The 25,278-nt window shown below is 37.4% G+C and overlaps 1 long non-coding RNA gene and 1 other non-coding gene across 3 annotated transcripts in view; one reads left to right on the top strand and one right to left on the bottom strand.

The window, feature by feature from the left end:
• Nucleotides 1-25,278, bottom strand: part of LOC138425109 (uncharacterized) — a 237,154-nt gene that overhangs the window by 130,759 nt on the left and 81,117 nt on the right. The gene's annotated exons all lie outside the window — the stretch shown is intronic.
• Nucleotides 22,626-22,732, top strand: LOC138426102 (U6 spliceosomal RNA). The gene has a single exon (XR_011251526.1). It is a non-coding gene; the product is annotated as a U6 spliceosomal RNA (small nuclear RNA).

The following is a 25,278-nucleotide window of genomic DNA, read 5'->3' as shown; positions in this document are numbered from 1 at the left end:
AATGCATTTATCCAAGTACCAGCTGTGAATTTCATCCCATGGGGAGAAAATATATGTATATTTCAGCAGAATCTGAGCAAATTTGATTTTTTTTTAGTAAGGAATAAATTATTTACCCTAGTAAGCTAAATCATAATACCACATGAAGGTTATAATTCAGTCAGAAGGGATAGTAAAAATGAGAGGAGATAGCCTGAGTGGAAAAACTATAAATATATGGTGGCTAATATCACTAGAGATATTTGGCATTTTAATTTTTTTCCAATTTTACAACATATATCCATTTTCCTCCCATTTTGGATTTGGATTACAAGGTCAGCTCTAAAGAAAATGATTATATATCTTTCAAGGGTTTATCCTAAGAATGATTATAGTGAACCAGTTAGAATATTAATAATGGAGAAAACACATGCTCTATTCTCTAAGAGGACCCTCCCCATTCTCTCTCTGACTTTTCTACTCTTCTGGTTCCTCCAGCCTTATTGGCCTCTTTGCTCTACTCAAACACTCATGTTATGTGTCATTTTAGAACTTTTGCATTGGTTCTTCCATTTTCCTGCAAATATCTTTCCCCAGGAAAGTTCAGGCTTAACTCTCTAATTCTTGTGCTTCTCTGAAGTCATCTTTCAGTGATGTCTAAACTGAGCACCTTGTTGAAAATTGAGTCCCCATCCAAAGGACAATGCTCTCAGTCAATTCTGACCATCATCAATATTTCTTTATTTTCTATAGATTTTCTAACCTTTTGACATACTATATAATTTATTATGTGTTGTGTTTACTGTATCTGGTTCTCTCACCTAGAATGAAAGTTCTGTGAAAAGGGTAAAGAACACTGTAATTTACCATAGTAATAAACTAAACCAGAGAAAACAGACAGTCACTTAAATAGATGCAAAAAATCACTTGACAAAATCCAACATCAATTCTGATTTTTTAAAAAAGTCTCAGAAAACTTGAAATAGAAAGGAATATCCTCAATCTGAAAAAGGACAACTATGGGAAACCTGTAATTAATATCATATTGAATGACAAAAGATCTAATTTTCCCATCATCAGGAAAAAGACAAGAATATCCTCTTCTATTTAACATTATACTGAAGGTTCTAGCCAATTCAAGAAAAAGAAACAATTGGCATCAATATTGGAAAGGAAGTTGGAAATTTTTTTTTTTAAAGAATAAAACATTAGGGACTATAGAAGAATAGCAAAACATTTAATGGCTGAGTGAATGGAATCCTAAGAAGAAAGAAGAGAAAGGGGCAGTAAAATATTTAAAGCAATAGTGGCCAAATCTGAGGAGAGACATAGATTTATAGACTTAAGATATCACCCAAATTACAAAAACATAAAATAAAATGAAAACCACACTTAGATATATTGTCCCAAACTGCCTACACACAAAATAACGGGAAGATATTAAAGTTGCCTGGAACACATAATAACTGGTGACCAGTGATGTAAGCATTCAGTCTTCTTAACTGAAACACTGAAGAACAGACATCTTGGAAGAGCAGAAAGGAAAAAAAAAGAAAAAGAAAAATCTCTGATAATCCAGAACTCTATACCCCCCAAATATTCAAATGTTGAAGACATTTTCAGATACTGAAACTAAGATCATTTATTGCCAATAGATCTGCAAAAACAAGATGTGATAAAGGGAGTTCTTCAGGCTGATAACAGATCTCCTGAAAAGACTGGAGAGCACTGGAAATGATAAATGTATGGCTAAATATAAGGTACTATTGTTTTCCTCTTAATTTAAAATATGTATTTGCCATAGTTTACTCATATTTTTACTATGAATAAACTTTCATTTTACAAGCTGGTCTTTCTGCTTATCTGAACAGTCCATACAGCCAAGAATAGCCATCTGCACTGTAAAAATCTTTTCATATTTTTTTATAAAAAGCCCATTCCTAGACTAGTTGAGGAATGATTGAGAATTCCCATAAGACAAACAAACAAAGAAGCAAACAAATAGCATCCCTATTCAAAGTTATGCATGTTTATTTGTTTAAATCTCTTTAGCAATATAGTTTTCCCAGAAATTCTTAAAGGCTTTTCTTTATGGACTTCAAAAGAAAGAATAGATTAAAAAATTACAGAGGTACAGGTCTCTAGCATCTAATGGTTTGTAACGCTGGCTGCTGTAATAAATAAGGCCTTAAATCTCCACACCTTAACACAACACAAACTTTATCACTCAGTCACTTAAAGTCCAGCTGCTTGGGACAGGGAAGATCTACCCAATTATTAAGGAAAGCAGGCTGACAAGGGCTTTTTCATCTTCAGCTGGAAGCTTCTAAGGTCAGTTTTGCCTTCACATTCAGCTGGAAAATAATATGACGAAATGCATGTTGCTCTTCCTCTAAAGTCTCCACAAAGTCATGATTTTTTTTTCCCTAAGAAACTAAAGAAAAGTAAATACAAAATAAAATGAAAGGCACATAAAATGTTTGTTATTAATGATAGACGATGTCAAGGTTTATAAATTGCTCTAGGCCAAAATTTCCCCAATAACCCATCTCATTCATATTCTTTTTTAATACCAATAATGCTTTCCCAATCCAATTAGTCTACATAATTGAAAGTGCTCACATATATGAGGTAAGCAAATAGTTGATGGGCAGTGACGAAGCCAGAATGATTAAAATGAAGGGCATAACATGAACTAAGCAATAAGTAAAGGACAAATTAGATCAGGTCTTGGATATGAAGACAAATAATAAAGTGATAAAGAAGAAAATAAAGCATGAATATATTAAATAAAAGTGAGATTTTAGAGAAAGGAGACTTCCATTAGGGTAAAGATCAGCTAAGGCTTTGAAACTTAGGATTCAATAGATTTTTTTTTTTAATGTAAAATAGTTGACCTGTATCAACTCTGTTCAGTCTTAAAACTCTAATTTTTTTTTTAAATCTCTCTTTCCCTTTTGACAGTCTTTTTAGTAGGCTCTAAGTCCTTAGGGAAAATGTAAGCTTTCAAGGTCTCTGTTTAAAAACCACTGACTGACATATAACCTGAGGTCATCTCTATAAATAATGCCCTTATCAGAATGCCTATGTCCACCACTAATCTTTTCATAAAATCCCACTCATAAGGACCCACTCTAAATATACTCCCTCTCTGATGCATCTCCAAAACCCAGGGAGAATTCACCACTCTCCCTCTGTCATCCTATCGAACCAGGTGTGACTCACCAGTATGACAACATTGCTTTGTGTATCTGTCAGTTGCCTAATAGACTTTTAGCTCCTTAATCAACTTTATTTCCTTCATCACAAGCACAGCATGCAGTCTCTATAGCTCTGTAAGTGGGAACTGAAATGTCTGAAACTTACCTGAATTGATTTGAATCAACTTGAGTTGCATTGAGTAGAACTGAGTTGACTAACTGGAACAGAATATAAAGAAGAACTAGAAAAAGAAAAGTGATTTGCCTGAGAAAGGGCATAAGCTCAGCAGGAGAAGTAGGACAGAACTGCAGTGACATAGGTTTCTGAATTTCCTCGGTAGTCCAGTAATGAAGCATTTAGATGACAAGAGAAAATGGACAGAATTTTTTAATTAATTTTTAAATTGAAGAATAATTGCTTTACAGGATTTTGTTGTTTTCTGTCAGACCTCAACATGAATCAGCCATATATCCCCTCCCTTTTGAACAGAATTTTAACTGGTATAAATCCCAACCTGTGCCTAACTTGTTTTAGTATTAACTGTTTGAGCTGATGAATGGATATGTGCATGTAATTTTTATGCTATAAAAACATCACAATGAGAACTGAAGTTCATTCTGTTCATTGAAGATTACAGATCTCAGAATAGGGTAAGATTGGTGCCTTAATATTTGGCAGAGCAGGAGGGTGATGAGAAATTTGTGTCAAAAGTGGGGAAAGACCACATTTCCAACATAGATACATAAGGAAAAAAGAAGGAATACTCCAAATAATGTATTATAGTACCAAAAAAAATGCAGGGAAGGAAAAAGAAAATGATAAATTATAGAACACTTCTGAACACCCTCTATGCAAGGCATTCTTGCTAGATACTTTGAATACAAGATTTGATTATTTGTCCCAACAACATGGACATTTTAGAAAAGAAGAAAATGAAACTTGGAACAGTTAGGCTTGTTCGGGATTCCACATCTGGCAGTCTGAACAGAGAAATGTTCAACTTCAAATCCAATGCCCTAGCTAGAAAATTAAACATCAATCTGCATATCTCTCCATTGTTCTGTTACAGGGAAATGGTACCTGTGCTGCCCAGTTTCAGACACCAGGATCCTAGCTACATTTTTCAGTTAGCTTTAGCTGTTTCAGGTAACAATTGTGGATAGTTTTTTTGAAAATATTTAATAATTTGTTTGCATATCACTTGGGGACATATTCTATTATAAAGGATTATAATATAATCTAGATAGTTTCAAGCCATAGTTGATGCATAATAACTTCCTCAAATCTCCTTCCCAACAATAAGAAATAATTTCACGTATATGAAAATTTAAAACAAAACTGCACTCAAAATTATTTGAATGTAGAAACAGAAAGGAGAAGGCAATGGCACCCCACTCCAGTACGCTTGCCTGGAAAATCCCATGGATGGAGGAGCCCGGTGGGCTGCAGTCCATGGGGTCACAAAGAGTCAGACACGACTGAAGCGACTTAGCAGCAGCAGCAGCAGCAGTAGAAACAGAAAAATAATCACACATAAGAAGAGGAAAATAAAGAAAGACAAGTTCCATTTCTCTGCCCTCTTTATGGCAAGCAGTACAGATTGAGGGAAAAAAAAAAAAAAAACAAGATCAGAGGAGAAACACCAGTTATGGGGCCTGGGTATGAGCTGCTATAATCACCAGAAATAAATAAATGCACTTTAAATCTTGGGGATAAAAGTAACTGGGAAGATCAGAGCAAAATCTGCACAGAAGGGATTTCAAAAACCAGAATATTAAAGGGGACGATACCAAAAAAATTGAATAAAATAGTTACTATCTGTATGAAGCAAATATTTCTGGAAGTTTAGAGACATTAGAAAACCTAGCTAGACTAGGGTGAAACATGTGAGAATGCAGTAGAGTTCAATAAATGTCTATAAGGTCTACACTAACATAATCAAAATGAGTTTAAAAAACCCATGATGACTAAATATAAAATGTTAATGATAAGACCTGACTCTTTCACTTATACAACCTTGCCTCACTCACATCATCATAATCCTGGCTGAGATTCTAATAAAACTTTATTCATAAAAACACAAGGCTGTCCCATAGGTTTTAGTTTGTTGATTTGATCTTTTAACATACTGCTTTAGATATTATTAATATTTATCTTGATCACATAGGGCTTCTCTGTGCTCAGATGGTAAAGAATCCTTCTTCAATAAAGGAGATCCATGCTCCATCTCTGGGGCAGAAGATTCCCTGGAGAAGGGAATAGCAACCTATTCTAGTATTCTTGCTTGGGGAATTCCATGGACAGAGGGACCTGAGTAGCTACATTCCATGGTGTTGGAAAGAGTCAGGCATGACTGAGCGACTACCACTTTCATCTTGATTACTAAGGTTTTTGGTGTTTCATGAAACTTTGTGTCTAAGGTACTTCAGTCACCTCCCCTTTGTCTGTCTGCTAATAGAAGATTGCAATGCATCCTTCTCAATATAAGACACATAAAATTCACAGAAAATAAGTAAAAAGACCAAAAGAAAAAAGGGGGGATTATCCAAGTAAAAAAAAAATTTTTGAAAGAAGAATAAATCTGATACCTAAACTATGTAAAAACAGTAAAAAGACAGAAAACTGCAGATGGATATTACTCCTTAACATTAATTCAAACACTCTAAAGAAAATGTTAGCAAACAGAATCAAATATTAATTCAGTAGTTCTAAAGAAAATATTAGCAAACACTCTCAATACCACATTAATAATAAGAATAATAATAATACATACGATCATGTCATTTATGCCGAGAATACAAAACAGGTTCAATATTTCAGACTTCTGGCTTTCAGAACTATGAGAGAATAAACCTGTTATTTTAAGCCACTAGATTTAGGGTAATTTGTTGCAGCAACCCTCAGAACCTAGTACAGTTAGTATGCAGGTATGTATTTCCCAGCTGGGCTTGCTATGAGGGCCTAAAATGCTGACACTGTAGTAGCACTGAGTTCTAGGTTTCCAAGTACCATTCTCGCAATAAAGGAACTAGTATTCTTTAGAGAAATAACTGACTCCAAGGCTAAGGCATATAGAGATAAGGCTAAGATATACAAGATGAGTCTGGGACATGTGACAGTATCAAGCAGTAAGGATGTACTCAAACAAGATGAGGACTTCTTTAAGGAAAAGGAGCAATCTGCAGGAACTCTCAATAGACAAACCTGGAATAATTTGAGAAACAAAATAAATTATAGTGGTGTTAGAACCTAATCCACAGACTAAATTTAAGTAAAAAATTATTTATCATTATAAAAAATAAGCAGAGCAGAAGGGATAGTTATTACTTATAGTAGAACTCCAATTAACAAACACAGAAGCAAAGAGGAAACATAAACCATTAGGCAAATACCACGATAGTAGATGTTGCAGAGAAGGTCTGGGAATGAGTGGGTAGAAGTTTGAGGAGAAACAAAATTTGTATAGTTTCAAAGGATCTTCCCCAAGTTACCTATTAACTACAAAGTGTAGAAGAGTAGCTTTACAATGGAAAAATCAGCAGAAAATATCTTAAACAAGTAATCAAAACACTGTCACCAGTAATAAGACATCTGAACATCATGAACCTCATGACAGGGTGCACTGAGAAGGACATAACATCATTTCCTGTGATATTCTTGCCAAGGAGGTGTAACCTCAGCCCAGTGATTTGAAAACAAATAAGGAAAAAGGGGAAAGGATATATATTAGCTATGAATTAGGCAATATGTTTGGAGAAGGCAGTGGCACCCCACTCCAGTACTCTTGTCTGAAAAATCCCACGGACGGAGGAGCCTGGTGGGCTGCAGTCCATGGGGTCGCTAGGAGTTGGGCACGACTGAGCGACTTCACTTTTACTTTTCACTTTCATGCATTGGAGAAGGAAATGGCAACCCACTCCAGTGTTCTTGCCTGAAGAATCCCAGGGACAGGGGAGCCTAGTGGGCTGCTGTCTCTGGGGTCGCACATAGTCAGACATGACTGAGGAGACTTAGCAGCAGCAGCAGCAGCAGCGGGCAATATGTTTCAGTTAGTCTAAATTATCTTAACTCCAAATTAAAGAACATTTGAAGTGATCAACACTGTTTAAAGGTTTCAAGGTCATGAAAGACAAGGGGAAACTGAGGAAATCTACAGTTGACAGGAAACTAAGGCAAAATCACTAATCATGAGATAAAATCCTGGATAGGACCTTGAAACAGAAAACAGAATATTTAAAGAAAGACTAGTGAAGTGAAGTCGCTCAGTCATGTCCGACTCTTTGTGATCCCATGGACTGTAGCCTACCAAGCCCCTCTGTCGATGGGATTTTCCAGGCAATAGTACTGGAGTGGATTGCCATTTCCTTCTCCAGGGGATCTTCCTGACCCAGGGATCAAACCCGGGTCTCCTGCATTGTAGACAGATGCTTTACCATCTGAGCCACCAGGGAAGTCCTAAAGAAAGACTGGCAAGACTCAAATACAATAATTGGTAGTTATTCAGCTTCCTGAGCACACTTTAAAACACACTTACCAAATCAAATCAATAATGCTAGATGGTGAAGGTTAAATCCCTTCTACACTCCTTTCTTTCCATTCCTCCTTTCTCCCTGCCTATCTTCCTTGCTTCCATAGTTCCCTCTCTCTCTTTCTCTTTTCTTTGATACTTGAAGAAATACATCCCACAGCAAGGCATTTGTAACCTTGTTGTGGTTTCAGAACCTTTTCAATTACATTACAGAACCTTTCATTACAAGGGTTCTAGAAAGAACTGTCTGATTAAAATCAAGCCTGGAAGTAATTTGTTTGCATAGGGTGAACAATTTTTTTTTTTTTTTCCGCCTCTGAACTTGGTTTAGCTCCATAGCTCAGAGTGTTTGGGGGCAATTGTAATCGATAGCTATCTACTTGCACTATGCAGAGGAAACTAGGAAGGGGACATAAAGTAGAATGTTGAAATGGGGACAGGTTTTCAAGAAAAATAAAGAGAAAGAGAGAAAGCCAGTAAAATTTATTTTCAGAAGCATTTCTGTTCTGGTATTGGCACTTACAAAATGGGTAATTTGCAATAATTAGCATAGTTTGTCTTTCTTATTGCAAAGGGTCTTAAAAATGTACTATCACTGAAATGAATATGACTACCACATCTTGTCTTACTTAACTTATGAGATTTTATAAAATATTTATTTGTTTCTTTTGGCTGTGCTTGGTCTTCTTTGCCATGCGGGCTTTCCTCCAGTCGAGGCAAGTGGCAACTACCTGCTAGTTCTGGTGCACAGGCTTCTCCTTGCAGTGCCCTTTCTTGTTGTGGAGCACAAGCTCCAGGGCACGCAGGCTTTGGTAGCTGTGGCATGTGGGGCTAGCAGTTGCAGCTCCCGGGCTCTGGAACACAGGCTCAATAGTTGTGGCCTACAGGCTTCTTCACCCCTCCACAGCACGTGGAATCTTCCCAGGCCAGGGGTCGAATCCATGTCTCCTGAACTGGCAGGCAGATTCTTTACCACTGAGCCACCAGGAAGCCCTGCCAGTGTCAGAGGGTCTCCTGCAGGGGCATGGAGGGGCAGGGACAGGGGTACTGGCAGCAGCAGGTCTGGGAAGTGCCCACTGATTAACTTGCAAGATTTAGAACCACATCCATTATTCCTTTTTCATCTGCGGGTGTATCTGTCTTTTGTGGGAAATACTGAGGACAATTATCAGTGTATTCCTACCCTTCTAAAACTGCTCAACCACCTCACCATCACCACTATCACACAAAAAATTCTATATGTCATTAACCCATCACCCACACCACTCTAACCACAATCACATAACCAGGACAATGCCATGGTCATTAAAAAATTAAAAAAAAAAAGAGGAGACTGTTCTTTGTCTTGAAGAAAAGAAGAATCTATGTCAAATGGAATATTAAAAACTAATCCATCATATCATATAATTATAGTATAATGTCAGGCATTTTTCATGAAGGGGAGAAAACTAGATAAAAGAATTAATGGAAAATGATTTGAAGGCCATGTGCCATGTAGTGAAGGGAAGCATTGTACAAATAACCAGAACAAGGTAGTGAGTGGGTCCTTAGACAAGTTAACTTTTTCAAATTTCATTTTCCCCCTCTAAAATTAGGAAGTATAATTGTATTGCTAAATTTTGTCCAGACCTGTGCATTTATGTAATTTCAATTTCTATTGAATTTGATTTTAATGTTTGTGATCATTTACTTATTCACTCAATTCTTCCCTACCTCAAAGCTTTTTTTATGTCTATGATTCAATGCACATACATATACTTTTTTTCTAATCATCATACTGTAGGTGAGAAATTCTATTTCTAAATATAAAGAAAGCATGTATTATATATAATTCACTTACCTAGAGTTCTCAAGAGTACAAATTATATGGCTAAAGTTCTTCAAAATCAGAAATTGCAGCTTTTGATGAGTTATCAGGGAAAGAAATGATGGGCAGGGAAAACTGATATCCATAAATAATCTCTCAGCTGGATTTGAATTCTACCATATCTATGAAACATTCATTAATGTCATTAGCAATAACTTCATTGTGCAAATCTGTGGATGTCTTTATAGTCCATGTTTTAACAGATGTGGTTCATTATCTTTATATGAAAATGATGGTACTAATAAGGCCTAGCTCTCCTGATCCTTCTCTTGTTAACTCTATTCCCTGATGTTCTGATGACACTGTTTCCCAGGCTTCTATTTTGCCCCTTGCTTGCTTCTCACCTTCTCATGGACTGCTTGTTTCAAGATTTATACCTGGGATTTGTTTTAATCAGTTAGATGACAAACATGAAGACAATTTTCTCTGAAGTAAAAATGTATTATTTACATTATCCAGTAGAAAGGGGCCTGTCACCCTGTACAGGGTCACACAGTGAAGCCCCAGGTTTTGCAAGGACGGAGAGATAAGAGTGTGGAGGTTAGAGTTTTATTTGGGTTATTCATGAGCTAAATGACTTAAGGTTGGCTAGTTTCAGAAATTCTGGTGGACTTTTTGGGCATGGGGAGTTGTCTCCTGCCGTCTATATATGGCCCTGAGTTTATTCAGGGCAAGGGAAATACTGCCTTGGCATGTGAGTTAGATAAGGAAGAGGTTCAGAGTATGGGCTACAAAATACAGGAGATGTAAACATCTTTAGCTACTAGCTTGTCCTTGTAGGTAATTAAGGGATACAAAATAGAAAAACATAGCATCTAAGAAAGCACAGTTAGAACACTATTATCCTATCTACTCCAATTCTTTAAAACAATTTTAACACTTAGATTTATCTCTTAAATCTAAACCTTATTAGATCCTGAATGTCCTTTCTCTTTCTCCCCCTATATATATGTACGTGTGTGTGTGTGTGTATGCCAATTAGATGTCTGCTTCTGCATATAAATGAACAGTTAAAGAATTCAAAACTGGAGTTGCTCTCCATGCCCTCCAAACCCGAGCTTTCCCTCTATTCCTTACTTTGTCCTCTATTCCTTACTTTGGTTGTTGCCATCATTATGCATCCAATCACCCAAATCATAAATCTGGAAGATAGCGTTGCCTTTTCAGTCTTCCTTATATGTGTGAGCGATCATCAATCCCTTCTGTCTTTATCTGTTACATATTTTTGGATTCTGTATATTACTCCCAATTCATGATCCTCTAATTTATCAGCCTATTACTGTGTAACCTTGGCAAAGGTCTCTCTTGGTTCAAGAGGCTGTGGACTCTGTCATGTCCCTATTTACTATTTTTAGTGGATCCTCATTACCTCCAGGGCAAGTCCAAGCTGCCTAGCATAACACCCATAGCCTTTCGTGGTAACACATGTAATTATTTTTCCATCTTATTTTTGACGAACTTTCCTTTCGTACCTTATGCTCAATAGTTAAATACTTCCTTTAAAAACAAAACAGAAAAACACTATACCACTCTAATGCTAGTCATTCTCTCTCTCCTTGTTTTAAATATCTCCCACTCCATCCCATCAGTTTGGCAGGTTCTTCTATTTAAATGTCCTTCAAACCCAGCTCAGGTGTTAATTTCTGTTGAGAAGCATCCCTAACTCACTTCTTTCCTCTGTACTACTTCATCTCGCAGTTCTCCTAATGTATGGTCAACCTGCTTACTGCTTTGTACTCCCAACCCACTTACCTGAATCTTCTTTTAAAAAAAATTTATTTTAATTGGAGGTTAATTACTTTACGATATTGTATTGGTTTTGCCATACATCAACATGAATCTGCCACAGGTATACATGTGTTCCCCATCCTGAACCCCCTCCCTCCTCCCTCCCCGTACAGCAAAAGAGACACAGATGTCTAGAACAGTCTTTTGGACTCTGAATCTTCTTAAGAGCAAGACTGTTAACCATCTATATCTTACTGACACTTGTCCATGGGTAGTTTCCTGAACCAAACTGAAAGGAATTTGAAAAATTCCAGAGCTGCTTTTTTGAAGGGGCTTTCAAAAACAGAAGTTATGGAGCTGTTTTGGCCTCATAGAGAAGCAGTATTCCCTGATAAGTACATAGATAGCTGCTGCTGCTGCTAAGTCACTTCAGTCATGCCCGACTCCTTGCGACCCCATGGACTTCAGCCTATCAGGCTCCCCCATCCCTGGAAGTTTCCAGGCAAGAGTACTGGATTGGGTTGCCATTGCCTTCTCTGACATAGATAGCAGTCAAGTTCAAATATTTTTCTATTTTTTATGTGTTTTTTCTTTCTTTTCTTGTTCTACTCTTAGACAACGGTGGGACCATGAACAATTTTTGCAGAGTAAAGCTATGCTTATTAATATGCAGTACATTTTATGCTAAACCAATAATACCCAAATATCTCCCTTTTAGTGATTGTATACAGAATGAGAAAAAAATGCTGAGAAAACAGTTTATGTGAATAACACAAACAAGGATTGAAGAATAGAGTACTATAGTGGAGTCTAAAATCCCCTCAAAGCATAATTTATGCTATAAGAATCCATTTTAGGAAAAAAATTAGGAAAAATTCTACATATAAAAAGTAATCAGGTTTGAAAAAAAAATCCCACAATAGTGTGGAGTTTATTTATTTATTTATATATTAAATGCATTTAACAATGTATTTTAAACTACAATCATCAGTTATATGTACTCACTTCTTTGGAGTAACTAAATTTGCTTTATATCCTAAGCTATATTGGGCGTCCCTGGTGGCTCAGCTGGTAAAGAATCTGCCTGCAATGCAGGAGATGTGGGTTTGATCTCTAGGTTGGGACGATCCCCTGGAGAAGGGAATGGCTACGCACTCCAGTATCCTTGCTTGGAGGATTCCTTAAGCTATATTATAATATTAACATTAGGTAAACAAGTTAAGTATTTTTGCCAACAATAAATTCCTTGACCCAGTATTCCAAAATTTGCCTGTCTTATTTATTCTCCTGTTAAGCAATTTGTCATCCCCTTAAGATGGATATTTCTTAAAAAGATTCACTGTAGGGAGCAAAGTGTTTTAAAATGTATATAAGACAAAATCAAGACAGATAAATTGACATCTGATAGTAAAAAATAAAGTTGGATAGTGTTAATATCAAGATTTTTTAATATTACACAGAAAACATGGAAGTAAATCATATTTTCTAGATTTCAATTCTGCTAGTTATTAAAAATGAGAATCACTGTTCAGTGTTTATACTATAAAAATAAATGGAGACATAATATTTCTAATTTTTATTTAAAGATATTTTCTCCCATATATCATAATACTGATTCTGGAAAGAGGCAGTCTAATTATGCTAACTAAAATGTTATTTTAAAATACATTCATTTCACTAAAAAACAAGTGACCAGTTAAAATTGTTTTAAAATTTAACAGACTTCTTAAGAATAAGAAAATGAAGTAATTATTGATACAGCTATTCACAACCTTAACATTCTGTAAAATTAGGAAAAAAATAGGTCACTCAATTTTGGTAATAACAAGCCAGTTCAGAATGTCTAATATCTTAATGGTAACAGTTCCTTAAGAGAGAACAAAAGGGAAAAAAAAATGGAAAAATCATTTAAGAACTTTTCTCACAGGTAGTATATCACTGAAATTTTAGAATTCCAGGAATAATGGGAATAGATTTCATAAGGTTTTAAAACAAAGTCATGATCTAATTTTCAAAAATCAGAATGACCAGATTTTACTGACACCAGTGAAAGCAAGAAAACTATCAAAATGAGACCATGAACCAAGACTCTATATATAATGGAACAATGATAGCAAAAAGAGAGATGCAACCAGGAAAAATAGGAGGAGAATGAAGGAAAGTTACACAGCTCAAAATAGCCTGGAGTTAAAACTCCACTCTGGGTCCTCCCCACCATTCTATGCAAAACAAAGAACTCTCTCACCCAAAGAAAAAAATGGACATTAAGGTTGATTTTGCCCAGCTCTCAGCCGGTCCAGCCTCTGGCCGATCTCCAGGATTCCTTGCCCCAGCCATTTAAAAGATAACTACTTCAAACAACCTTGGAGAAGAACAGGCCCCCTTAAGACAGTAGATTTCCACATATATGCCTATATATACTTACTTTTTTTCTTGGGTTAGTATAGCAGCAGCTCACTAATCTGACTGCTGCCCTTTCTCACCTCATAAAAGGTGATCTGTTCCTGTAAAGTGCCTGTCTCATTCTTTTTCTGAACCTTGCCTTCTCTAACCCCATATGCTACAGAGAATATCTAGTACAGGAAAGATAGGAGAGCCTGCGGTGAGTCCTGAACACTAGGTGTGGAGGACATCCAGTTGAAATTGGAGCAGTATAACCCCAAAGTTAGGCATCATGATGTCCTCTGCTTGTCCTAGTCTTTTTAACCTGATAATGCTACTGCAGAATGAGCTTGGCCAATATATGAAACTAGACCAGTAAAGAGGATGGTATGAAAGTCCTTTATTAAAGACACCAACAGAGCAGGGTGAAGGATGGAAGCAAAAGAAGTCTTCAGACATTGCTATGCAGTAGCCCTGAAGAGCAACCAGCCCAAATATGAAAAAGGTAATTCATGTTTCCAGGAAAGACATTTGCAGTAAAAATATAAAACAGCCTAGCCAGTATAATTAATATTGTGGTAAATTATAGTGAGAGGTAAGCTGTGGCAAAATATACAACACAATATCAAAAGACAATGGTTTAGTCTAAAAAGCAATGATCCAGGAATTCTCATCACTTTAAGTGTAGAAAGTGAACTGAAGTGAAAGTGAAAGTCACTCAGTCGTGTCCAACTCTTTGTGACCCCATGGACTATACAGTCCATGGAATTCTCCAAGCTAGAATACTGGCGTGGGTAGCCTATCTCTTCTCCAGCGGACTTCCCCACCCAGGAATCAAACCAGAGTCTTCTGCATTGCAGGCGGATTCTTTACCAACTGAGATATGAAGGAAGCCAAATGCAGAAAGGCGATAGGCACACTTTCTCAAGTAAGAAAATCTCTCAGGGAATGGAGCATATGGAAGCACTTCGCAAAAAATTGCAAATAGGGAGTTGATGAAATTCATCCAAGTAATGTGTGTGTGAAAGTTGCTCCCTCGTTTCCAACTCTTTGCGACCCTATGGACTATATAGTCCATGGAATTCTCCAGGCCAGAATTACTGAAGTAAGTAACCATTCCCTGCCCTAGGGGATCTTCCCAAACCAGGGATCAAACCCAGATCTCCCACATTGCAGGCAGATTCTTTACTAGCTGAGCCACGAGGGAAGCCTACATAAAAATATAAAGACCATATAGGAATTGAGAAGCTGGAGGGGAACATTAAATATTTTAGCTGTGCAATTGTGTTAGGTAAGTGTAAATTATAATCACAGAATAGAATGTTACAGATAAAAGTAGAAAAGCAATTTAAAAATACTAATGTCAGAGTGCTGATGTCCCAGACCCGACTTTCATTTCATTTCTACTAATTGAAACTAAATAATGTGTAAAAAATAACATGATTTCAATGTATTGATATTTTCATAGATCTTTGCTTTTATAGAACTAATATCTCTTGCAGCACAAAGAAAAGGAAAAAAAAAATGTTAATCGGAATTTGGAGATCCTAGCCCTTTTATGTGGGGCTTCCCTGTGGGCTCAGTGGTAAAGAGTCTGCCTGCCAAGCAGAAGTGGGTTCAATCCTTGGGTTGGAAATATACCCTGGAGAAGGAAAAGGTCACCCACTCCAATATTCTTACTTGGGAAATCGCACAGACAGAGGAGCCTGGTGAGCCCCAGTCTATGGAGTTGCAAAACAGTTGAACACAACTCAGAGACTACAGAACAACAGTCCTTTTATTATATCTTTATTTTTCTTCTGTTAAATGCAAGCAAACTGATATACACCACATTATATTTTTGTATAGTATGTGTATTATCACTTGTTTCCATGAAGTTATTTCTATCTATCTCTTCATCCATCTGTTTAGCAAAACTCTCTTCATGGAAGTATGTGTTAACAGTGATTACTTCTAGCAACTTGGGGAAATATATTGCTTTCTTTGTGTCTTTCCATATTGCTTAATATAGGGATCATGGGTCATTGTTATAAAAAGTTAAGCCACTATTTAAAAGTTTTATTTTACAAGTCTTAGCTTGTAGAATGTAGTGTAAAAAGTGAACTCTTAAAACAGAAAGAAAGCAGAAAACTCATATACTCCTTTTTTTTTTTTTTTTGAAGAGTGATAAAAGCTGTGTGATACATGACAAGGAGCAGGCAATACAAATTTCAATGAAATCAGTCACTTTGGAAAGGAAGTCCCTGTAATTAGGTAGGACTTGAAAATAATATGTATACAGCACTGGTTAGGATATTAGTTTTTCTCCACGCATGCTTCTCTGGAGTATATGTGGGGCTCCCACCTTGAGCTACGTTTTGAAATATTCAGAGTCTGATGGAAACTAATTTAATAGTTCCCCACTGCCATCAGGAGCTGTCAACACGAAACCTATCCGCTAGTGAGGGAGAAGATTTTTGACCTTCTCTATAGAGAATGAAATGTTTCTGGAATGGCAAAAGGGCACCTATTCTTAGAGAAGCCCTGTCAATTAGAGTCCTCCTCTGACAGTGCTGAGAATATGTGAATTCAACAAAGTTCCCCAAGACTTTATTCTGAGTAAGTGTGTCCATATGGTGAGGTCATATCAGTCACAAAGATAAGAGACACAGCTCCTTATTTCCATATGTTCTAACTGGGAGAGAGAAAAAGTTGACCAATAACCACTGAAATCTCTACATGTCATTAATTTGAAACAAATTCCTCTTGTGTTGACAAGGACTGAAGGAAATTTAACAGAATCACACATACCTAAGCAGAAATGTGTTATCAGTGTGTCCTATAGGGCCCTGTTTCCAGTTATCAATGCATCTTTTATACAGCTGAGTTTGTTTGCCTTGCCCGGAGCCTGTTTGGTAAACTAAGCTACTGCATTATCTTTCCTACCTGGATATATTCTCTTTTCTACCTCAGATAGCATCATTCCATTTCCCCCCAACATGGAATATACTCTTCCTCTCTGCTGCCTAATTAAATCCTGTCCACTTAAGGCTCTGCTTAAGTCTCAGGCAATTATTCTATTTTCCAATTCCAGCTTAGACTGATACCTTCCGCTTTCTGATTCCACATTATAACAGCTGTCAAGAGACAGTATGGATTCTGTGTTTGGGCTCTGCAGTTTGATGGCCTGGATTTAAATGCCAGCATCTTTTTTACCATTGTGGTGACCTCATCAAGTTATTTCATGTGTTGGTCGTTGTTTCCTCATCTGTAAAATGTAGCCCAGAACTGTAATGATTAAATGAGATTATATCTGTAAAGCACTGCTGTTGTTACTACCATTTTTAAATTGTCATACAATTGACGTAAACATTGTTTAAGTTTAATGTGCACAGCATGTTGATTTGATCTATTGCAGTATGATTAGGTAACACGTCTATCACGTCACATAATTATCATTTCATTATGGGGGGAAGAACAATGAAATGAGCATCCAATATTTGACTTTCTCTATCTGACTTATGTCTCTAAGTATAATGACCACAAAACCTATCCATATTGCAAATGCAGGATTATCTTATTTCTCATGGTTAAATAATATTCATATATATATATATGAATTCACATATACATATATACATATCACATCTTACTTATTCATTCATCCACTGATGGACACTTGGGACCCTTCCATATCTTGGCTATTGTGAAAAATACTGCAATAAACATGGGAGTCAGGGATACCATCACTGGCATCACAGGATGACATCACTGACTCAACGGACATGAGTTTGAGCAAACTCCAGGAGATGGTGGAAGACAGGGGAGCCTGGCATGCTGCAGTCCATGGGGTCGCAAAGAGTCGGACATGACTTAGCAGCTAAACAGCAAAACATGGGAGTGCAGACATCTTTTTGATATCCTGTTTTTATTTCCTTTGGATATATACTCCAAAATGGGATTGCTAGATCATATGGCAGTTTTATTTTTATTTTTTATTTTTTTTTTTAATTTTATTTTTTTTTTAATTTTAAAATCTTTAATTCTTACATGCGTTCCCAAACATGACCCCCCCTCCCACCTCCCTCCCCACAACATCTCTCTGGGTCATCCCCATGTACCAGCCCCAAGCATGCTGCACCCTACGTCAGACATGGACTGGCGATTCAATTCTTACATGATAGTATACATGTTAGAATTCCCATTCTCCCAAATCATCCCACCCTCTCCCTCTCCCTCTCCCTCTGAGACCAAAAGTCCGTTATACCCATCTGTGTCTTTTTTCCTGACTTGCATACAGGGTCGTCATTGCCATCTTCCTAAATTCCATATATATGTGTTAGTATACTGTATTGGTGTTTTTCTTTCTGGCTTACTTCACTCTGTATAATCGGCTCCAGTTTCATCCATCTCATCAGAACTGATTCAAATGAATTCTTTTTAACGGCTGAGTAATACTCCATTGTGTATATGTACCACAGCTTTCTTATCCATTCATCTGCTGATGGACATCTAGGTTGTTTCCATGTCCTGGCTATTATAAACAGTGCTGCGATGAACATTGGGGTACATGTGTCTCTTTCAATTCTGGTTTCCTCGGTGTGTATGCCCAGAAGTGGGATTGCTGGGTCATAAGGGAGTTCTATTTGCAATTTTTTAAGGAATCTCCACACTGTTCTCCATAGTGGCTGTACTAGTTTGCATTCCCACCAACAGTGTAGGAGGGTTCCCTTTTCTCCACACCCTCTCCAGCATTTATTGCTTGCAGATTTTTGGATCACAGCCATTCTGACTGGTGTGAAGTGGTACCTCATTGTGGTTTTGATTTGCATTTCTCTAATAATGAGTGATGTTGAGCATCTTTTCATGTGTTTGTTAGCCATCCGTATGTCTTCTTTGGAGAAATGTCTATTTAGTTCTTTGGCCCATTTTTTGATTGGGTCGTTTATTTTTCTGGAGTTGAGCTGCATAAGTTGGTTGTATATTTTTGAGATTAGTTGTTTGTCAGTTGCTTCATTTGCTATTATTTTCTCCCATTCAGAAGGCTGTCTTTTCACCTTGCTTATATTTTCCTTTGTTGTGCAGAAGCTTTTAATTTTAATTAGATCCCATTTGTTTATTTTTGCTTTTATTTCCAGAATTCTGGGAGGTGGATCATAGAGGATCCTGCTGTGATTTATTTCTGAGAGTGTTTTGCCTATATTCTCCTCTAGGAGTTTTATAGTTTCTGATCTTACATTTAGATCTTTAATCCATTTTGAGTTTATTTTTGTGTACGGTGTTAGTATTTTTAATTTATGAAGAATATTCACACTGTTTTTCATAGTAGTTGTACCCAATGTACATGTCTAACAACAGTGTCCACGTGTTCCTTTTTCCCCAGATCCTTGCCAAAACTTATCTCTTGCCTTTTTTTTTTTTTTTTTGGCCGCATTGCACAACTTGTGGGATCTTGGTTCCCTGACCAAGGATCAAACCTGTGCCCCCTACAGTGGAAGCATGGAATCCTAACTACTGGACCTTCAGGGAATCCCCTCTCCTGTCTTTTTGATAATAGCCATTCTGAAAGGTATGAGGTGATGTCTTGTGGTTTTGATTTGCGTTTCTCTGATGATCAGCTATGTCGAGCATAATTTGATGTGTGCCAGCTTACTTTTCCATAAAGGATTGCAAAGTTCCTGGTGTCAAAGCCATTTCTCATGTCTAGCACGATGATAGGCACTAAGTAGGTATTAAATACATACTGATTCATTTATTTAAGCATGTTGTTTCAAAAGAGTACAAAAGAAAAGAGAAAAACAAGGCTTATTTTTCACCTAGGTTGTCATCAGAATTAATGATTTTGAAAGAGTATCTGCCTTTCTGGACTCAATGCCCTTGTTGACAAAAATAAAGGAAATCTAAATTTTATTAGATTTTGTACATAGCAAGTCCTCCTCTATGGATTATATTTTATATACAGAAGAAGGCTACCAGAGAGAAGTCTTTTCGGTATCTCTTTTGTCTAAATTTAAAACTCTACCTTCTTTTTTACAGTTAAAAAAAAAAGTAAACAGTTTAGGTACTAAATAACAAAGGAATCCCTACCCGCCAAAGACAACTCTTCCACATCAAGTAGAGCTGAGTGCAAAAAAAAATTTAACATATGTCAAAACATGTCTTTGGAGACTGTCCAGAGCAGCCTGTAAAATTCTGTGAGCTCTCAGACTCTAGGCAGCAGCTTCTACCATGGTATGTTCTGGCTATGTGCATCTCATACATTTTTTAAAGCTCTGCTTTAAATGCAGGTTTATCAATAAAAATGCCACCAGAAAACAGCTTTGAAATTTTAATCTCTTCCTGAAATAAAAGGTTTCCTCAAGGCAGGCCTGGAATTGATTGTGTCTGAACACCATCCACTTTCATCATACAAGAGATTGTCTTACAGCTGCTAAATCCTAATTTTGCAAAAGTTTAAAAAAAAATGCAGCTCTGCATCTCTCATCATCAAAAGCAGCATAATTTAAGCCTTTATTGTGTCAGTCATGAATTGTCTCTCCTGTAAGCTCACAATGTCAAAATATTCTTTCACATTAATGAGGATCCCTACAATTACAGAGTAGAAACCGTCATGGTGCACGGTTGAGCCTGTCTAATGGCAGAAATTACCCTGAATGTTAATGCATTAGTCAAGAACTTCAAGAGGAATTACTGCTGCCACCAAAATGGGCCCACAGCTGGAGGATGGACAGCTCCACCACTTCTCTTCAGTTTTTCCGGCTAGAAGGTGCATCCTGCCAGGGGATCTTTTTATTTCTTTTTTTATACATTGTATTGTAATACCTTAGCCTGCCTAGGGAATTAGCACAAATATTTTTTAAGAGACTTTAGTCTTCTACAGAATGCAATGTTTTTACTAACTAGTTTGCACACACAGAATTGAAACCTGTACCCAATTCTCTTGCATAAACTCAGCACAGTTTCCTCATCTCTCATATTCAGATACTTGTAGTGTCTGGCACATGCCATATAGATGCTTAGCAGGAAACTAGAACAAGAAACTGTTCTGGGCTTTCCCTGCTTCAACTCATCCTCTATTCTATTTTCAAGTCAAGCTGCTGCTGCTGCTGCTGCTGCTGCTGCTGCTGCTGCTGCTGCTAAGTCGCTTCAGTCGTGTCCGACTCTGTGCGACCCCATAGACGGAAGCCCACCAGGCTCCCCCGTCCCTGGGATTCTCCAGGCAAGAACACTGGAATGGGTCTCCATTTCCTTCTCCAATGCATGAAAGGGAAAAGTGAAAGTGAAGTCACTGAGTCGTGTCCAACTCTCAGCGACCCCATGGACTGCAGCCTATCCGGCTCCTCCGTCCATGGGATTTTCTAGGCAAGAAAGAGTACTGGAGTGCGGTGCCATTGCCTTCTCCACCAAGTCAAGTCAAGCTAGCTTTTAAAAATAAGGATGATTTCACTTATATGTGGGATCTAAAATGGTCATACTCATTAAAGCAGAAAGTAGAATAGTGGTTGCCAGGGGCTGGGAGTAGGGGAAATGGGGAGATATTGGTCAAGGGCACAAAGTTTCAATTATATAGGGTGAATGAATTATGGAGGGACTTCCTTGGAGGTCCACTCGTTAAGAATCTGTGCTTCCAATGCAGGGGATGCGGTTCAATCCCTGGTCAGGGAACTAAGATCGCACATGCCACAGGGCACAACCAAAAGAGTAAATAAAGAAAACAGATTGTGGAGATCTATTTTACAGTATGGTGACTATAACTGATAATACTGTATTGTATATATGAATTTCACTAACAGAGTACATGTTAAGCTCTCACCACACACAAAAAAAGTGGTAACTATGTGAAGTGATGGATATGTTAATAATTAATAGTTTGACGGTGGTAATCACTTCACAATGGATACTATTATTAGACCATCATGTGGTACACCTTTAACATATACCACTTTTATGTATTAATTATACCTCAATAAAGCTGGGAAGAAATAATATGAATTTTTTACTTTCCTGTTTTACACCATGGGCCAAATTCAAATTCTCCAGCACAATAACTGAGCTGTCTATAAGTCACCTGGCAACCTCCCTTCTTCTGGGATTGTGTGCGCTAGATGCTGTATGACATTTCCTTCTATCCTGTGCCTTCATGCGTGCTGTTTTCAAAGTTGAAAGCCCCTCTTCAACCTGTCAAAGCCCCACTCCTGACACAGGAGTCTCTGTATGTCTGTGCTTGCTCAGTCGCTCAGTCGTGTCCAACTCTTTTGTGACCCCCTGGACTATAGCCTGCCAGGCTCCCTCTGTCCATGGGATTTCCCAGGCAAGAATACTGGAGTGTGTTGCTACGTCCTCCTCCAGGAGATTTGCACAACCTAGGGATCGAACCGTATCTCCTGTGTGTCCTGTGTTTCCAACTATGTCTGACTATTTTCCCCCAAATTCTCATAACACTCACCACACTGAATTAATGTGATTGGTATCTGTCAATTTTTCCTGTAGAACTGTTCTGCCCAATACAATAACTTCCAGACACATGTAACTATTTTAATTTAAATTAAGATAGAAAATTAAAAATTGAGCTGCACTAACCATATTTCAAGTACTTAATAGGGACACATGTCTAATGATTACCAAATTGGATGGTCTAGACAGGAAAGATTTTCATCATCATAGAAAGTTCTACTGGAAAAAGACATTTTAGAATGAGAGAGTGGGGGCCATTCTGTGTTTCTTACTGTGCAAACAGAAAAACAGGAGAAATCCTGTAGATAGATGATAGTGAGCCTAACATAATATATCCAAGTATTAATTCCTGGTTTCCGTAGATGTGACCTTATTTGAATTTCAGGTCTTTGCAAATGTAGTCAATTAAGGCTGTCAAGAGGAGCTCATCCTGGATTTATGACAGACCTTTAATCCAGTGACTATTGTCCTTAAAGAAAAGAGAAGATGAGTAAAGACAGAGAAACAGTGCTCGCTTCGGCAGCACATATACTAAAATTGGAACGATACACAGAAGATTAGCATGGCCCCTGAGCAAGGATGACATGCAAATTCGTGAAGCGTTCCATATTTTTATGTTTGGGAACGCATGTACACCCGTGGTGGATTCATGTCAATGTATGGCAAAACCAATACAGTATTGTAAAGTAAAATAAAGTAAAAATAAAAATTTTTTTTTAAACAAAGGAAAAAAAAAAAGAGAAACATGGAGGAGAAGGCCTTGTGAAGAAGGAGGCAGAGACTGAAAAGATGTATTTATGAGTTAAAGAATACCAAGGATTGTGGGCAGTCACTAGAAGCTAGGAGGGAAGCATGGAACTGGGCCTCATGCACGCAGAGCCTCCAGAAGAAATCAGTCCCGCTGACACCTTGGTTTCAGACTTGCAATGTCTTAAAGTGTCAGAGAATAAACATCTATTGCTTAAAACCATGCAGTCTGTGGTGGTTTGTTCCAGCTGCCCTAGAAAACCAAGGCATCTACCTTTCTTAAAACGAAGGAATGCTTTAAGGACACTGAAGTTGTTGCAGAGGGAATAAAATGTAGGAAATTGGAAACCGTTTACACAGATGGTACCAGTGGCTGAGTCAACAGAGAGCCGTGAGGAACTGTAGGTCAGCAGTAGCAGGAAGCCACCGCCACACCAGACTGGAGAGATAAAGAGGAGAGAAAATGACTAAGAAGTGTCTGGAGCCCAGGAGCTGAGTTCCTGCCTCAAGCAGGCAGAGAGCAATCCTGAAACCATGGAGGAGACGTGTTGGCCTTACCAAAATATGACCAACTCTAGGGAAACATGTAGCTACCCATCATTTCAACAGACCTGATACAGAATAGATTTCCATAATAACAGGTTTCAAATACAGTTGTTCCTTTCTTTGTCCCTCCTTCTTAATATCCCTGTAATTAAAAATGAAATATATTTTTCTTTTATCCTAATTTCTCCAGGTGCTCTCCAAAGTTCAGATCAAAGGACATTCCCCACCACCTAAGAACATTCAGAGCATTCAGAGTGTGGCATAGTTCTGGTATTTTTTTTAATTCTTCTAAAAACAAACAAGCAAACTTTCCCGTCCTGTACACTCAATCCTGAGCCAGTTCTTGTGTGGCCTGACTTCATGGCTTTGGAATTTGATGCCCATTGACCATCACTGCCTTTCCGATCCCCACACAGACCCTTCAGCCTGTATCAAATCACTTTACTTTTCCACCACTCTGGTCCACTTAATATCACCATGTTCACACATTGAAAATGTTTTTTATGGTTTTCTGTCAGGGATCTTGGCCTTTGCTCTGAGATACTCTTCTAATTTTGGACCTTGCTTTGCAACTTTAAATTCCCCAAAACTCTTAGTTCCATTTAAAATCATTTATATGACCATGGACCAGGGCTTACTTAGGTAAGTGGGGGTATAGGGGAGAGAATGATTTTTTTCCAATCTACTATCACCCAATCTATTTTGATAGTCATTTGAAGATCATTTGCAATGTGTAAGTATAAGAATTTTAAAGTCACGAGATGTGAGATCCTCGAGCTATCCTTGAGTAGTAACACAGAAGTAACACCATTATGAAGGATATGAGGTCTGTGGAGCGATTACACTGGATTCCATTTCAGCTCTGCCATTTACTACCCATAGACTTATAGACAACTCTCTAAGCTCTCTCTGTCCTAGTTTTCCATCTCTAAAAATGGATAATTAAAGTATTTGTCTCTTATAGATTGCTTAGATGAAACCAGAGTACTGGAGTGGGGTGCCATTGCCTTCTCCGGAGTAATATATAGAACATAGTAAATGTTTAACTAATGTCATCTACGGTACTATTCTTGTAATTTTTATTATCATTACTATTATTATTAAGAACTGAGACAAGAATCACTAGTGGTGAAGGGAAGACATAAGTTGTAGAAACATGATAAGGGCTACAATTTGAAAGATGGAAAACTCACAAAAAGTGTGATGGAAAATACCCCATAATATCTTGGTTCTGAGATATAGACCTTAAAGAAGTTGAGGAGATCTAACTTAATCATGTATAAGGCCCTACACTAGGATTTTTTATTTAAAAAATATATGTTATCACATGCGATCTTTACTATAAGCCCATAAGGTATAGCTTCACACTCTCATTTTACACGTGAATACACTGAGGTTCATAAAAAGTAAATATCACACAACAGAAAACATGGGGCTTTCTATGCAGGCAAACAAATTTTTATCCTAGATCTGCTATTCACCAGTCATGTGGTGTTGATGGGCTCGAGATAACTTTCAGAGTCATATATTTTTCATGTGTATGTTATCAATAATATTAATACTCCCTATACCCAGTTCTGTAAGAATTTCAAGGTGCTTATATGGGTCTTTGAACAGTGCTTCTTCACACGTTATAGCCTCTCAATAAATGAGAGTGATTTTCATTGTTATATTATTACAATCATTAACATATAAGCTAGCTTACCTGGTGTCCTGGCTAAGAGGAATCAATTACATACTGCCACAGAATTCTGAACTTCTCCTGCATAGGATTATATTTAGAATCACATATTTTCCTTGCTAGAAGAAAAGCTCCAAGTAGGCAAGAATCGTATTTATCCTACTCACTATGCCCATCGTTTACATT

This window comes from Ovis canadensis, chromosome 20, assembly GCF_042477335.2.
Source record: "Ovis canadensis isolate MfBH-ARS-UI-01 breed Bighorn chromosome 20, ARS-UI_OviCan_v2, whole genome shotgun sequence".
In the NCBI taxonomy this organism is placed as follows: Eukaryota; Metazoa; Chordata; class Mammalia; order Artiodactyla; family Bovidae; genus Ovis; species Ovis canadensis.
The sequence above is the reverse complement of the archived record's forward strand: the minus strand, read 5'-3'. Positions and strand labels throughout refer to the sequence as shown.